The sequence below is a fragment of the Poecilia reticulata genome, chromosome 18 (genome assembly GCF_904066995.2).
Source record: "Poecilia reticulata chromosome 18, P_reticulata-male-v2, whole genome shotgun sequence".
NCBI classification, from domain to species: domain Eukaryota; kingdom Metazoa; phylum Chordata; class Actinopteri; order Cyprinodontiformes; family Poeciliidae; genus Poecilia; species Poecilia reticulata.
The window spans coordinates 24,858,091-24,871,375 of NC_088847.1; the positions used below are offsets into that span (position 1 = coordinate 24,858,091).

General features: G+C 43.3%; 1 protein-coding gene across 1 annotated transcript in view; it reads right to left on the reverse strand.

Annotated features, from left to right (window-relative positions):
• The window catches only part of LOC103460288 (uncharacterized), a 71,839-nt gene that overhangs the window by 26,137 nt on the left and 32,417 nt on the right, over nt 1–13,285 (reverse strand). The window lies entirely within an intron of this gene.

The window sequence follows — 13,285 nt, forward strand, 5'->3', positions numbered from 1 at the left end:
ATGGGCGGCAGCCAAGGGAGGGGACCCTGGCGGTCTGATCCTCGGCTGCAGAAGCTCTCGGGACGTGGAACGTCACCTCTCTGGTGGGGAAGGAGCCGGAGCTAGTGTGCGAGGCTGAGAGGTTCCGGCTAGAAATAGTCGGCCTCACCTCGACGCATGGCTCTGGTTCTGGAACCAGTCTCCTTGAGAGGGGCTGGACGTACTTCCACTCTGGAGTTGCCCACGGTGAGAGGCGCCGGGCTGGAGTGGGCATACTTGTTGCCCCCCATTTGGGCGCCTGTACGTTGGGGTTCACCCCGGTGAACGAGAGGGTAGCCTCCCTCCACCTACGGGTGGGGGGACGGGTTCTGACTGTTGTTTGTGCTTACGGGCCGAACGGCAGTTCAGATTACCCACCCTTCTTGGAGTCCTTAGAGGGGGTACTGGAGAGTGCCCCTCCTGGGACTCCCTTGTTCTACTGGGAGACTTCAACGCTCACTGGGCAATGACAGTGAGACCTGGAGAGGCGTGGTTGGACGGAACGCCCCCCGACTGAACCCAAGCGGTGTTCGTTGTTGGACTTCTGTGCTCGTCACGGATTGTCCATCACGAACACCATGTTCAGCATAAGGCGTCCATATGTGCCACTTGCACCAGGACGCCCTAAGGCCGCAGTTCGATGATTGACTTTGTCATCGTCTCATCGGATTTGCGGCCGTATGTCTTGGACACTCGGGTGAAGAGAGGTGCGGAGCTGTCCACTGACCACTACCTGGTGACGAGTTGGCTCCGGTGGTGGGGGAGGAAGCCGGTCAGACCTGGCAGGCCCAAACGTGTAGTGAGGGTCTGCTGGGAACGTCTGGCGGAGTCCCCTGTGAGACGGAGCTTCAACTCTCATCTCCGGCAGAACTTCGAACACGTTCCGGGGGAGGTGGGGGACATTGAGTCTGAGTGGACCATGTTCCGTACCTCCATTGCCGAGGCGGCCTATCGGAGCTGCGGCCGCAAGGTGTTGGTGCCTGTCGCGGCGGCAACCCTCGAACCCGTTGGTGGACACCTTCGGTGAGGGATGCTGTCAAGCTGAAGAAGGAGTCCTACCGGGCCTTTTTGGCCTGTGGGACTCCAGAAGCAGCTGATAGGTACCGGCGGGCGAAACGGCATGCGGCTCGGGTTGTCGCTGAGGCAAAAACTCGGGCGTGGGAGGAGTTTGGAGAGGCCATGGAGACAGACTTCCGTACGGCTTCGAGGCGATTCTGGTCCACCATCCGGCGTCTCAGGAGGGGGAAGCAGTGCAGCACCAACACTGTTTATAGTGGGGATGGTGCGCTGCTGACCTCAACTCGGGACGTTGTGGGCCGGTGGGCGGAATACTTCGAAGACCTCCTCAATCCCACCAACATGCCTTCTGTTGAGGAAGCTGAGCATGGGGACTCTGGGCTGGGCTCTCCAATCTCTGGGGACGAGGTCGCCGAGGTGGTCAAAAAGCTCCTCGGTGGCAGGGCCCCGGGGGTGGATGAGATCCGCCCGGAGTTCCTTAAGGCTCTGGATGTTGCGGGGTTGTGTTGGCTAACGCGACTCTGCAATATCGCATGGACATCGGGGGCAGTTCCCCTGGACTGGCAGACTGGGGTGGTGGTCCCCCTGTTTAAAAAGGGGGACCGGAGGGTGTGCTCCAATTACAGGGGGATCACACTCTTAAGCCTCCCTGGTAAGGTCTATTCAGGGGTCCTGGAGAGGAGGGTCCGTCGGATAGTCGAACCTCGGATTCAGGAAGAGCAGTGTGGTTTTCGTCCTGGTCGTGGAACACTGGACCAGCTCTACACCCTCAGCGGGGTCCTGGAGGGTTCTGGGAGTTCGCCCAACCAGTCTACATGTGTTTTGTGGACTTGGAGAAGGCGTTCGACCGTGTCCCTCGGGGGGCCCTGTGGGGGGTACTCCGGGAGTATGGGGTACCGGGCCCTTTGATACGGGCTGTCAGGTCCCTGTATGACCGGTGTCAGAGTCTGGTCCGCATTGCCGGCAGTAAGTCGGGCTCGTTTCCGGTGAGAGTTGGACTCCGCCAAGGCTGCCCTTTGTCACCGATTCTGTTCATTACTTTTATGGACAGAATTTCTAGGCGCAGCCGAGGTGTTGATCCGTTTTGGTGGCCTTAGGATCGCATCTCTGCTTTTTGCGGATGATGTGGTCCTGTTGGCTTCATCAGATCGTGATCTGCAGCTCTCACTGGAGCGGTTCGCAGCCGAGTGTGAAGCGGCCGGGATGAGGCTCAGTGCCTCCAAATCCGAGGCCATGGTCTTGAGCCGGAAAAGGGTAGAGTGCCTTCTCCGGGTCAGGGGGGTCGTCCTGCCTCAAGTGGAGGACTTTAAGTATCTGGGGATCTTGTTCACGAATGAGGGAAGAAGGGAGATCGACAGGCGGATTGGGGCAGCGTCTACTGTGAAGCGGGCGCTGTACCGGTCCGTCGTGGTGAAGAGAGAGCTGAGCCAAAAAGCGAAGCTCTCGATTTACCGGTCGATCTACGTTCCCACCCTCATCTATGGTCATGAGCTTTGGGTCATGACCGAAAGAACGAGATCACGGGTACAAGCGGCCGAAATGGGTTTCCTCCGCAGGGTGGCTGGGCTCTCCCTTAGAGATAGGGTGAGAAGCTCGGTCATCCGGGAGGGACTCAAGAGTAGAGCCGCTGCTCCTCCACGTCGAGAGGAGCCAGTTGAGGCTCGGGCATCTGGTAAGGATGCCTCCTGGACGCCTCCCTGGTGAGGTGTTCCGGGCACGTCCCACCGGGAGGAGGCCTCGGGGAAGACCCAGGACACGCTGGAGGGACTATGTCTCTCGGCTGGCCTGGGAACGCCTTGGGATTCCCCCGGAGGAGCTGGAAGAAGTGGCTGGGGAGAGGGAAGTCTGGGCCTCCCTTCTGAAGCTGCTGCCCCCGCGACCCGACCCCGGATAAGCGGAAGAAAATGGATGGATGGATGGATGGATCATCAACATCTGATCTGAGATCCAGAACCAGGAAACTTCTGGTTCTGATCCAGAGACCAACACTCACCTGGAGGAAGAACATTCAGCTGGACGATGCTGATCAGTTTTTTATCAGAACTTCTTTCGTTCTGGACTAGACACTGATATAGTCCCGTATCGTTAGTCATCAGGTTCTTCAGAACCAGAGACACGTCTCTGTCCTTCATCTGTCTGTCCAGCAGATCCACCCGGTTCTGATAAGACAGGTTCTGGTTTCCTGGATTAATTTGACCGTCTCTGTACCAAAGAACATATCCTGAGCCCAGATCAGCTCTTCTCCACTCCACAGCAATAACAGCAGTACTGCCAGCAGCTCTACATGGCAGAATGACGTCTTCTCCAGGTTTAGCCGTGATGTTGCTCTCATCTGCGGGAGAAAAAACAACAGAGGTTAAAGGTCAGAGCTCCTACAACCTGCTCTATCCTAAATGCACATAGCAGCTTTACAGCAGATCCTTCCTCCCAGCAGCTAATAGACTCTACAACCATCAGAATCTATCAGCTGCTGGGAGCTCGGTTTGTTTTGGTTTTTAGCAAATCAAGAACATTGTTTACATCATTTCTGTTATTTTCAGTTTTCTGATTCTTCTTGCCAGTTTTCGGCACAAACATACAACAGTTAGTTTATTGTTTAAATTAGATGCACATTTCTTAGAACCTTAATATTCATAATTAGTTTGTCTAATGATGTACATTTGATATTACTGTGCAGCAATATAAATTATTTTCTGGAAGTTTGCTGCAGATCTGTGCTGCATAGAAGCTGAATGCTGCTGCTCTGTGTTTGGTTCTGGTTCTGAATGCAGACCAGAACCAGAACCAGAAACTGAGAGGTCTGAAGGCTGATCAAATAACAGCAGATCTATAACGCTATTGTATTAAAGCATTATAGACCAACACTCACCTGGAGGAAGGACTTCCAGCTGGATGATGCCGATCAGTTTTGTATCAAGACTTCCTTCATTCTGGACTCGACATTCATATCTTCCAGCATCATTAGTTGCTACTTCTTTCAGAACCAAAGACACGTTTCCATCCTTCATCTGTCTGTCTTGCAGATTGACCCGGTTCCTGTAAGATGGATGCTGGTTACCAGGATCAAGTTGCTCGTCTCTGTACAGAAGAACATATTGTGACCCCAGATCAGTTCTCCTCCACTGTACAACGATGACAGGTTTGTTCTCAGCAGATCTACATGGCAGAATGACGTCTTCTCCAGGTTTAGCTGTGACCTTTGGTTCATCTGTAGGAGAGAAAACAGAGCAGGGAGGTTAAAGGTCAAAGTGGAACTGTGTACTTCTATCAGGTTAAGGTTCAGGATAACATTTTTGCATAGAAAAAATGTGAAGAAAACAAAAACTAATCAGAATGAATCAAAAGATTAAATCAAGTTTGTAATTCAAGGTTTGCATCATTTTAATAAATAAAAAAATACTTTTACTTTCATTACATTTCATTAACTCCAAGTACTACAAAGGGCTTCACACTAGATTCAGTCACACACACATTCACACACTGATGGTGGTAAAGCTACATTGTAGCCACAAGGCTGCTGGTCAACCACCACCAGGTGGTTAATTTTTCCAAGGACACAATGGCAACATGACTGAGATGAACAGAGCTGGGATTCAAACCAGAAACCCACCAGTTACAGGACAAACCTCTACCTCCTCAGCCAGACAAATAACTTTATAAAACAGCCACAAAATACCTGCCTGCACTCACAGAGGGAAGCTGATAAGTGCGGAGGGCACTTGTTGTGACTTTTTCATATTTTGAAGCATTACAACCACAAACTGCAGCTCTCTGTTCTTTTCAAACATTCAACAAAAAGTCAAATATACAACTCTTAAAGGGGTAGTTATGTAAAATCAATATTTTTAGCTTTATATCATGTTATTGTAATGCTACAATGTGTTGTTTTAATTTTTTTGTACATGTTTGAGAAATCCCAACCAAGCCTGGCCGTTGCCTTCCTGTGCAACTCCACTCAAAATCTCACTTCCAGCTCAGTCTGGGCTTCCTCACCTTAAATCTGATTCCCTCTGTAAAACTTCTGAAGGTGGATTAGCTAGAAAATCAAAGTCCACCTGCTGCCTTGAAAATATATCAACAAGAAAATAGTTTTAACTCAGAATTTAAAGTTTATGAAGTTTATTTAACAACAAGAGACAAAATGTCTAAACATTGGTTTTAGGTTCATTAATCTTGATTTGTGAGTTTTAACTTAATGCTGCAATTTAAACCAAATAATTATTTCATAACATGCAAGAAAAAACTGTCCTCACCTAGTAGGGGTGCACCAATTTCTTGGTGCCGACTCACTTAATTTTGGGAGATCGGCTGATTTTTACATATGAAGCTGATCTTATCCACCGATCTTCTCTATCTTGGCAAAGGTCTAAGAATCAACCACCGTCCTCTTTTACGCTCCGGTGAGAAACGTTTGACTGACAGACCGGCCCACCAAGTCATGTCTGCATGCTTACAGTTAACAACAGTGAGCCCACTGTTGCCAACTCAACAACTTTCTGTTGCCGAGTCTGAAATGTTGCTATATTGAGCAACAGTTCAGACAAAAAAAAAAAAAAAAATTGGCAGGTTAAGCTTGTTAAGCTTTTAAAAGATCGGTAATCAGCCATAAAACTGCAATTGGTGCAGCCTTATCACCCAGTTAAAGAGCCACATTGCTCCATTATTTTCACTCAGAACATCAAGCTGAAATAATAACTTATACTTTAGAATAATTTAAATTCTTGTTTCAAACTGCATGAAAAAAATTCTGATCTGATGATGAATTTTATTAAATATCACAATGAATTCTGCTGGAGCAGATTCAGTGTAATCAGGACTTTATCCTCAAGCTTTAGAAACTGTAGCATTAAAATGAACATTTGCCTGAATAACACAGTCAGATCAATGTAACTCTTCCATCTCAGGATACAGAAACATGCCGCTAAGCATTCTGGGAAATAGTTTCTACTCCTGTCTTTTTCTTGCCTCAGTTTTTAAGTGCTAACATAAAAACTCTGTTTATTCAACTCTTGGAGGTTTTACTAAATTAATAAAAGCTAACACAACTTACTGCTGTAAGTTTATCTTTCACAAACTAATTTTTAGGTTCAAAATTTAAAACTAGCTAATTTTTTTTACTTAAAGAATAGAAGATAGTAGACACAACTAAATGCAGCTCAAATGTTTTACAGTGTCCTCAGCCTCTTTGTGAATCTGCTGGAGACTCATCTGAGTATTTCTGCAGATGACAGAAGTCAGACTGCTGGAGATCTGAAGTGAACAGACTGAGGATGATGTTAGTGTTAATACTGCAGAACCTTTTGATCGATATGAGCTTTTAGATGCAGTTAAAAACTCAACTGAAGTTAATAAACACTAACAGCGTTTCTGCTTGGCTGCTGATTCATCAGTGTTAGCGTAGCATTTAAATTAGCTCTGCCTGTTTATATGGATGCTGATGCAGCTCAGAGACACATGATCAACAGAGATCCTCTCCATGAACTCTACATGGTGCAGATCAATGGAACAACTTACTCTGGCCTCTCAGGGACTGGGATGGTATTTGAAACTTTCACTATACAAGTAGAAAGCCAATGATTTGTGAATGATTTAATGACTCAGGCTGTGAAACCACCAGGTTCAGGTTTGATGGGGTTAATCTTTTCCAAGGTGACTGTGACCTTTGCCCTCAGACAGCCAGAGGTCACGGCCACCTTGGCTGTAAGTTTCCTCTCCCTTCCTGTTTCTCAGGTTCTAGTTTGGACGTTTCATGGATTCCTGTGAACAAACGTCTCAGTGGTTCAGAGGCAAACAGGATCATGTGACGGCAAACGGCTGTTTGAGGTTAATCATTATGGAGACACTGAACTGGTTCATCCAGGATGGTTAACTGGTGGGTCTGGTCAGAGCTGGGCAGGAGGAAAAGGTTAGAGGTCAGACTGAGAGGTCAAAGGTCTTCCAGCACCAAACACAGAGTAAACACTGCAGTAAAAAGACATATGGAGGATCAGATAGCAGGTAAAGCAGCACAGCTACAAACACCCGGATTAGCATGACGGTCAGAAAGCTAAACAAATAAAATGATTTAAGTCTTGGAGCTGCGATGTCAGACGCTGGTTCTGCTCTCGCTGTTGAACCGCTGCTACGCTACAGGTAGTAATATTTCACAGACGGAGCGCCGCTTCTGCTCCACCTGGTAGTGACTCTCACACCGAACCTCTGCTTAAAGCTGCAGCATCTAACCTAAAAAATACATTTTACATACGTATTAAAACTTTTGCTGTCCTAACATGAGACAGATAATCTCTAAAAAATAATCGATCTCCTCCCTGCTCTGCATAATTACTCCGCTCAGTCAGAAACAGCCAATCAGAACTAGCAGTAATCAGCTAGCCGCCATGCTAACAGGAAGTTTTCATTCAGTAACTCTGGATTGTTTATTGTAATGGATCCTGTATTTGCCTTTGAATGTTAAGTTTTATACTTGAATTTTTTGGCAATGTTGAGAGGTTTTATTTTGGCTCTTTGCATTATTTAGCCTCTTCAGAGCCTCCATATGTTATCAGTCTGTTAAAGATAGTTTTACTGATAGCAGGACAATTTGCACAATGCCTGTTTTGTTTAGTTTTCTTCTTGGAAAAAGTTATTAAAAACAAGTTTTTGTCTAAATTAAGGTGAATTCATGGTTCCTTTTTCCACATAATGTAACCGGTAGTGTTTATGATTAAAAAAAATAATAATAATAATTATGTGATCGGTATCAGTGATCGGCCCTCATGGGTGATCGGTATCAGCAGGAAAAACCTGATCTGGTCTCTACATAGAATAGATCAGCTGGTATAGATCAACCCTCCTGCTTCCTGCATGCTCTGTTTGGTTTTTAATGAAATAATCATGAAGATGAAATGAAGATTATCATTTCCTACGTAGACAACGACAACATTTCCATCCAAGGGTTTTTAGCCATATGATGGTCTAATTATTAGAGAAAATTGTACAAATATACATATTTAGATTAATGCTACTGAAAAGTATTTTACCTCTTGAATATACAGAAAAAAGTGGAAGCGGACTAGTGGAAGAGAAATATCAACATTGCTGTCTGAGTTAATTTCTGTATACAAATAAACTTCTGACCAATCACCAGTGGTGGGAAGTAACGAAGTACAAGTACGTCGTTACTGTACTTAAGTACAATTTTCGTGTATCTGTACTTAAGTAGATTTAATAATGGATACTTTCTACTTTTACTCCACTACATTTTACAGTAAGTATCTGTACTTTCTACTTCACTACATTTCTACAAACTGTCTCGTTACTCGTTACATCCAAGTCGCATTGTGTTTTTATTTCCCGTTAAAATGTGAAGTTCAGGGATTTAAGGTGGCGCCGTAAAATCCCAGCAATAACGTGACTTGGTGTCTGTTGTCACCCATCGGCTCCACCTTTACTCGCTGCGGAGCTCCAGACATGCGCAGTGGTTTCCTCTGAGCGTCAGTAATATAATAGTACAGAAGCGCTGCATAAATCATAAGATATGGCGACATGTACAATCAGCAGCGCTTCGCTTTCACAGACGGTGGGACTTTGTCCAATTTTTAACGTCACTTGGAAGGAAAGCTTTAAGACAGGTAAGCTCCATGGACGTGATGCTAGCAAAGCTAGCTGTATTGACTGAGACACATGTTGCATCTGCGATGACTGACATGTCGCAGATATGGGACAACGCTGTGACCAAAGTGCAATATAGTAATATGACATTCATGGACAATCCGATTCTTCTGGACGGATCTTAACCAAGTCCTATAGTGCTGAAGCCTTACTGAGAGCCATTCTTTGTTCTTGTAATGCTCTGCGTACACTGCAGTAGCTATTTTATTTTATATTTAATTGGCGAATAAATAAAACAAGAACGTAGGTACGCAGAGCATGCTCATTGCTCTTTGTTTTCATCTCCTGTCATGGTGGCAGACGTTGCAGCAGGAGGGAGGATGAGAACAGTCACGGTGCTCCTCCTGCTGGTTACTTGTTGCTTATTGGGCCTTGGACAGTGTTCATAGCTGAGAGTTGTTAATTGCTATGTGTAATGGTGCAGACAATTATTATTTCTGACATTGGCAATATGGACAACCGCACAGGGTGTTATTTCTTTAGGGATGGCAGGAGACCTCTGTGTATTGTAACACAGAGATGAAAGCAAAACAGAATGAAGTGAGTTTGAATTGATACTGGTTAAATATATTTCAGCTCTAAGTATTTCATATCCAGGTGTTTTTATGGGAAAGTGAATCTTTCAGATCAATTTGAGAAGCAGTTTTGATAGGTAAATTTAATGTTATTGTCATGTAGCGCAGGGTGCTGGTTTTGATTTGGTCTTGGGTTCAGTGGTCTAGACTACAACTCTGCTACGAGGCTCCTTGGTTCCATGTCCTCCTCTGCCAGTTGGATTTCTTTCAAAATAAATGTGTGGCAAAAAAAGTGAAGTTCATGTTATGTTAGGACAGGAGACGAGATGTTTCCATCCCTGAAATTATGATGCATAGAATCACATATCTAAGTCTAAACTATGTTACAGAGTAAACTCAATAAAAACATGCTTTATCTGTGGCATATCAGTACACTTAATGATATTAGTGATTAGGCAATGCATTAGCAAGTACTTTTACTTTTAATACTTAAGTATTTTTAAAAGCCAGTACTTTTTTACTTTTACTTAAGTAAAATGTTAATGTGGTACTTTGACTTTTACTTAAGTAAATTTTTTGAGTACTTTCTCCACCACTGCCAATCAGACAACAGCTGATTGGTCAGAAACAGGAAGTGAGGACGCCTCCCTGTGAACAAGATGGCTCACTTTACGTCACCTGTCTACTAGAACAGGTTTTAGTACTTCAGATGATCTGGACTTTTAAAAGCTCGCATTTTAATCTGTGGCAACATCAATACATTCTTTAAGTCGTATTTATAGCGGCGTTCTGTAAACGGTTTTGTTAAGTTAGCAGCATTTTAACCAGGCATCCACTCAGCCACCTATCCTTTACAAACATCTGCGTTGCCAGTTGGTCTGTAACACCGGATCAGAACCAGAGTGTGTTTTAGTTTATCAGTCAGGTTCTTGACTCCAGCCTGGTGTGGATCTGATCATGTCCATAAACCTCTGATGAGGATCTACTGACTGATAAACTGTTTCACTGAACCGTCCACATCGTCTCCAAGCTTTAATTAAAGGATATAAACTTATAATTACAGTTGGTGAAAACACTTTTATTTTGTGTAAAGTTTGGATCAACCCGATATTTTCCCAGAAGCTCCGCCTCCTTTACCAGGAAGTCAGAGATAACGGCTTAAAGTCTCAACCAGTTGAACCTTAATGTTTGTAAAAATAATAAATATCTGTACTAGTGATCATCATGCGTTATTATTGTTAAAAGTGTTTCTCTACTCTATGTGCGTCCAACTGCTAGCTAACTATTAAACCCATCGCTGATCATCCGGGAGTTTCCTGCTCGTCTTTTGACTTTAAACTAACAGATTCTGAGAATCGTTAGTTCGAATGAAGGCGGATTAAAACTCACCTTCAGCAGAAACTGAGCTGATACACAGAGTCCAGAACAAAGTGATCATTAATGAAACCATTTCTATAACATTTACGGTATTAGCTGTAACGGTATATGGAGTGAAATGCGGAAGTCACGTGGGTCATGGACTGACGTGGGTTATACGGAGGCCTCCAGGGGACATGGGGATTGTTTTTCTTTTGCGTTGCCTCGCAGTAATCTACTGATCAGTTCATGCGACATAATTGATACTCTAAGCCAGGGTGTCAAACTCCAGTCCTGAAGGGCCGCCGTCCTGCAGCTTTTAGATGCGCCACAGGTACAAAACACCTGAATCAAACGGCTTAATTACCTCCTTCTTGTGTAGGATGGTTCTCGACCTCGGGGGAGGAGGCGGAAGACGGCTGTCGTCAGAGGACCCGCTGAGATTGAAAGTTGGAGACGGACGCTGCAACACGGAAGAAGGAGGAGGATAATTTTGAACGAAAGATCAAAACCACACAAAAATTGGATGGTGGAAAAAGCGGTTCATGGCATAAACTGGTATGTGAATGGTCCGGATGGAAATGGAGATAAGTATTGAAGAAGAAGGGGAATATGAAGGGTGGACGCCAGTGGGAAGAGGGAGAGGAAGATTAATTTACATGACGGAAAGGAAGTCAGAGAAAGTCAAGGAAGTAAACGGGATCTAGAAGGAAGCAGTTCAGAGGAGGAGAGGGTAGTTGGGTATGGAGAGCCGTTTCAGCCAAAATTAAATAAATAAATAAGAGTGAAATAAATAAAAAAAATTGTTAAATATATAATTTAGCTTTTTCATTAACCCAATTTTTCATTTATTTATGTTTCATATTATCAATTTCTCAATTTGTCTTTTTCATTTATCTACTTTTAATTTATCCCTAACTACTGCTTGCTTCCTTTTATAATCAATTAAGTTCATATAAATTGGGTTAAGTTTTAATACCTTAAAGGCTTTATTTCTTAATTTAATTGCTTCCTTACCCTCACTTGTCCACCATGGCACCTTTTCTTATCATTAATACTCCCTGACTTCTTAATAGAATTTTCAGCTGCATCTGTAATTATCTTTCAGATACTTGCATTCACTTCGTTTATATTCATATTAAAATCTACCTTTTCTAAATATATTTCACACAATATATTACTCCAATCTGCCTTATTAAAGTTCAATCTTTCCCCTCTATTTTTATACTTATTTCCAATCATTCCTACCCTTGTAGTTATAGGATAATGATCACTACCTACCGTTGTTTCTTTATCAACCGACCATCCACAGATACCAGCTATATCATTTGATGCTATTGTTAGATCTAAAGTTGATTCCATCCCTGTTCTTAAATTCATTCTTGTACCCTTTCTCTCATTAATACAAACTACATTTTTCGTTTCCATCACTCCTTCTATAACCTGTCCATTTTTATCATTACTATTTCCCACAGTTGCATGTTTTGCATTGAAATCCCCACACCAAATGACTCTCCCTTCCAAATGATCTAATAATTCCTTCATTACTTCAACCGATAATGATTTACATGGATTATAGAAATTTAAATTTACTTTCCTGCACCCATACCTCAATTACTATAAATTCTAGTTCTTTTCCTATAACCTGATATTGTAAATATTCCTCCTCCCTCTTCTCTTTCTTCTTATACCAACATATCCTCCATTCACAAAATCTAAGGTTAGTTTTAACCAAGTTTCTTGTACACAAATTATATCTGGTTGGACTTGAAGTTCGTCAATATATCCTTTAAATTCCTGACCATTGGCTAACAGGCTCCTAGCGTTCCATTGAAGTATTAACATAAACTACTTTCACTTGTTGCGTCCAACTTCTTATCCACCTCTAGTTTTTTATTTATTTCTTCCCATGTACCTTTCTTAAATCCCAAGAATTTTTCAGCTCCTCTCACTATTATTTTAATCTTCTCGGTTTTGTGCTTATCTTGATCAGTACAGTTGATGACAAGCTATGAATAAAACCAGGTTTCCACTGAATAAGTGACCTTATCTTCTGGTAGTATTTTGGGTTGCTGAATTGTTTGACTCCCCATTTGTTCAACTTCTCTTTTTTCCTGCTCCTTCACACTTTTTACAGCTTCAGCGTAGCTTATATTTTTAGATGTTTTAATTTGCACCATTTCTTTAGCCCTCTTCCTTACCTCACATCCTCCGTATGTAACCCTATGGTTCCCCCACAGTTACAACATTTCTCCTCTACATTTTCCTTACATTCTTCAACTTCATGATCTTCCCCACATTTTAGAAATCTCTGCTTACCTTTACAAACTGCCGCAATGTGTCCATATCTTTGGCATTTATAACACAGAAGTGGTGGAGGTACATAAGGACTGACTTTGAAACTTATATATCCTATTTTTATATTCATTGGCAACTCTTTACCTTCAAACTCCACTAGGATTGACTGACTCCCCACTCTCTCACCGTTCACAGTTTTTAACAGCCTTTTCATATTGGCCACCTTTGCTCCAACTATATTTTTCTTAAGTTTTTCCAGATCCTCCTCTAGGGGGATCCCATATTTCACCCCTCTATTTTTTATTTTCTCCCAACAATTTTTTCTCCATCACTTCTCTTTTACAAATGTTGTCCACTTTGAAGGCACTTATTCTTTTGCTCTATATCCTTACATTCTGTCAACAGACTTCCGTCTCTCAAGATTTTTACCA